Here is a 4,376-nt window from a genome sequence, read left to right on the forward strand (position 1 = left end):
GATGCCAAGACCGGTGGACATCTGGGCGTGACAAAAACACTGAACAAGATAAGACAAAGTTATTACTGGCCTGGACTATAAAGCGATGTGAGAAGCTATGTTGGGGGTTGTGACATATGCGCAAGGAGAAAAGTCCTAACTAAAACAAAAAGGGCGCCGATGCAGCCACTTCAAGTTGGTTATCCGATGGAGAGAATAGCTTCTGATATATTAGGGGAATTTCCGGTGACAGAAAAAGGCAATCGCTATATTTTGGTTGTAGCCGATTACTTCACCCATAATCAAAATCAGTGTGCCAAGAACGGACTAACAATCGGTATGAAACACGTCAGGCAGCATTTGACCCAATGATAGGTTGTATTGGCAAACTAGATCGTTATAACGACCATAGAATTTGCGAAATGCTGACTTTAAACGAGACTGTTGAAACCCCTGCACCATCAACTTCTTTGCATAAATCATAACGATAAATATTCCATGCCGTTGGTTTTATTCAAATAACTTTTGCTGCTATTACTAATTAACATTTCCCGTATCATGTACAAAAAGCAAACTGCCTGATTCAATACTAGACGTAGCACATTTGATAACCTCGGCTGAACAACTGTTTGGAGTTGTGAAACTGCATAAATTCCGAATAGCGTATAATGCATTGTATTCTATGTCATTTTATTAAGATTTCATTCAACCAATTTATTTATAAATACACACAATAAAAGACAATTAAAGAATACAAATGTTCTTTGACTCTCTCAATCTGCACCATATTCCTTCCTGAAAGGTGGAGGCATGAGATAAAAATCTAAATGGACTGTGTGTGCGTGCGAGCTTGTGTGTAAATCTATGGTAATTTACAATTACTTTATAAAATCTAATTACACATTTATAAGTTTAAAAGTACATGTACAAAAAAATCCTGTCAAAAATCTTGTTGCTGAAAAAGGATTTTCTATTATTAAGACGCGGCATATTTAATGTGTAAATTGGAGCAATACTTCAACGTGCGTCATACGAGGGCGAGTTAATAAGTAACCAGCCTAATTTATTTCTGGTTGAGATCCACCTCTTCTTTTTCGATGTAATTGCCCTCTAGTGTGATGCACTTTGACCAACGGTGTTCAAGTGCCATCAGCCCAGAACTGAAAAAGTCAGGATCCCTTCCACTGACCCACTCATCAACTGCCGTCACGACTTCTTCGTCAGACTGGAATGACGTCCACGGATATCCTTTTTCAAGTTTGGGAATAGGAAGAAGTTGCTAGGAGCTAAGTCAGGCAAATAGGCAGGATGTGGTTTTAATTCATACCCGTTTCGCTCTACAGCATCCATTGCAACTTTGCAAGTGTGGACTCTCGCGTTGCCTTGTTGCAGCAAAACACCTGTAGAGAGCTTATCTCGGCGTTTTTCACGGATGACGGTTCTCAGCTGGTCTAGCAAGTTTGCATTGTACTTCTCTTGAGTAAAAAGTTCAACATAATAACACCTTTTGCGTCCCAAAATACTGTGGCCATCACCTTACCAGCAGATGGTTGCGTCTTGAACTTCTTTGACCTCGGGGACCCAGGCCCTACCCACTGACGACTCTGAGCTTTATTTTCTGGCTTATAATAATGAACCCAAGTCTCATCTACAGTCACCAGATGCAAAAGGACGCAAAAGAAAATCATTTTTTGACATAAAACACTTCAACAAGGCGCTATATACTGATGCTCTGGTTGCCATTTGTTCATCGCTAAGAGATTTGGGGACCCAACGGGCTGTTAGCTTGCACATACCTAAACGATCATGTAAGATTGTTGAAACACTACTATGTGAAATGCCTAATGCCTGCGCTATTTCTTCCACCTGAATTCGCCTATCAGAGTATACCAGATCCCGAACTTTCTTACACATGTTTTAGTCGGTGGTATCCAGTGGGCGTCCAGACCTGGCTTCATCTTCTAAAGACGTTCTACCGCGTTTCAATTCCCCTATCCAGAAGTTAACCTGAGCATAAGATGGTGCAGAAGACCCATAAACATCGAATAACTTGTCATGTATTTCCTTGTTTTACCTTTTAAATACAAGTACCGAATTATAGCACGGTACTCAACTTTAGATGAAAAGCAATGCCTTTGCATCACTAGCCATGTTTGACTTTCAATATCTTATTAAAGAATGACTCAATATAGGTGCAGTTTTGTACCCAGGTATATACATGGCATGAAAATTGTGACCGTCGCGGTCAATCGGAAATGGGATAGGCTGGTTACTTATTGACTCGCCCTCGTATTACAATTCAATTGTATTTCACTTTCTTACTAATATAGCTTCTGGCCTCATAAAAAAAACTCCATCCCCACAAGAAATCTTTTCACATGTGATATTCATGATTGTTTTTAATTTACAACATTTCATCTAACAGCACGACAAGTTGGAGAAAATAAAGACTGCGTGAATTTGATTAGCACAAGAAATGCATAGTAATAATGAAATGACATTTGCCATCTACAAAAATATACCGAAAATTTTATCACACATTCAAGAAAAGCAACATGCATACATACAAAATTTACCGGTATTGCCGAAGTTGAGATCATGGGAATTCTCTTTTGGGGGAAAACCCCACAAAACAAAACACTTAGGTTAGGATGGTCTAAGAATGTTTACATTTGCATGGGAAGTGGTCAGATGTACAGGTTACCTATTTTCACCTATCATTTGAATAAATTAGATAAAAGCCACCAAAAAATGTAATGAACCTTAACATATGCAATGCACACAACAACATATATTTTGTACAGTCTTGCTGGCATTGTTATGTATACCCTAGCAACAGTTTATCTAGAGCGTTAATTCCATCCCCACGTGGAATATTGTCGCTGTGATTTTTTTTTTTAGACCAGTCCATATCGTAAAACCTGCTCGGGTTACATAAGCCTCTGTAAATAGACGAAATGCTGCTTCCTATGGAGAAAAAGGTGAAAAATCAATGAGGATGGAGCTGCATTGTGATTCATCCGTCAGTATCGGAAAAATCTTTCGTCTCACTTTTTTCTTCCTAAACATGGTCATCATGTTTATTCACCAGCATTCATCAAACTTAATGATTATTTTCAACTCAGTATATGATATAGAACATAATTTTGAATTCTATCGGATATTGTCTCTATATTCCTCTTCCATTCCATGAAACATGTATCTGAATATCTTCCTGTTTCCTTTGTGATCTCAATCAAATTAGAACTGTGATGAAATATCTGCAAAATTATTTTATTATATATACAACTTTAACAATAAAAGAAAGTTTTTTGTCAACTGTAAACTCAGGAGTGATGAGAACACTACACATCAATGGAAATGCTATTTTGTTCCACCCGTCAGATTTCTAAGCGTAAGAATTTCCATATAGGCTTACTACGTATAAAAATAAATGAGACAACATATTTGCATTGTACTGTAGAGATATTTTTAAAAATGTATCAGACAAAATATACTTAGTATAAACATTTTAAACATTATAATTTAAAAATTCGAGTCTACATTAAGAAAAATAGATAACAGCAAAATTTTAACATTGACTGTCAGTTATTTAATAAAGGACAGTCACGCCCCCAATACTTTCAAACCTCCATTTCGCAAAGGAATAACCTTAAATAACAAGCAATCATGAAACTGTATTTCAGATACTTTTTGTGATTATGACAGTATTGATAAAAATGGTAAAAGAGTTGCTGACATTTCATTTCCATGATCATAACTTTGTTCAAATGTTTTTATTACAGGTAGAATTGTAAAATATGAGAGAGAAAGAAAAACAAATTTACCCTTACCTTCAGTATCTGTAAAAGTTTATCCGACATATAAGAGCCATCATTTTGATTGTGGTACTGCATATATTGAAAAGAAAGTTCCATGGAATAATGAGCACGACGAGATTTCTTCTGAACGCGTAGGTTTCGTTTAGGTTATCCCCTATCATGCGGCATAGTCTGCCTACTTGCAGAGCATTGTCTACAAAATCTTCATCCATATTACCTACCAAAAAATCACTAGCTTCATTGTCAATTTCACTTGCATGTCTTAGATGAAATCATCGCCTCTCTGTTATATCTTTTAGTTGGTTTCTGGAAGCTATTTCTACATATATATTTTTTTCAACATGTGCGCATAGATACATCATTTGCATATCAAAATAAACACTGAGAACACGTGATACCACATTCAGGCTGGGGAACAATGATTGTCATTCTCTAAATATAAAGATTTCGTCATCTAGAAAATAAAGGATTGATCGTCTACATGCAAAATTAATCATTTTCTAATGTTATATTCATTTAAAGCATATTTCATTGATACACACAAATTTTAATCAATAAAAAACCCTTGATTTTGAA

General features: G+C 36.3%; 1 long non-coding RNA gene across 1 annotated transcript; it reads right to left on the reverse strand.

Moving 5' to 3' along the window:
* Positions 1–482: 482 nt before the first annotated feature.
* LOC130051822 (uncharacterized) lies at positions 483–4,135 on the reverse strand. The gene is made up of 2 exons (XR_008800085.1): positions 3,813–4,135; positions 483–3,239 (listed from the first exon to the last, which is right to left on the reverse strand). It is a non-coding gene; the product is annotated as an uncharacterized LOC130051822 (long non-coding RNA).
* Positions 4,136–4,376: the final 241 nt, after the last annotated feature.

This window comes from Ostrea edulis, chromosome 1, assembly GCF_947568905.1.
Source record: "Ostrea edulis chromosome 1, xbOstEdul1.1, whole genome shotgun sequence".
Classification (NCBI taxonomy): domain Eukaryota; kingdom Metazoa; phylum Mollusca; class Bivalvia; order Ostreida; family Ostreidae; genus Ostrea; species Ostrea edulis.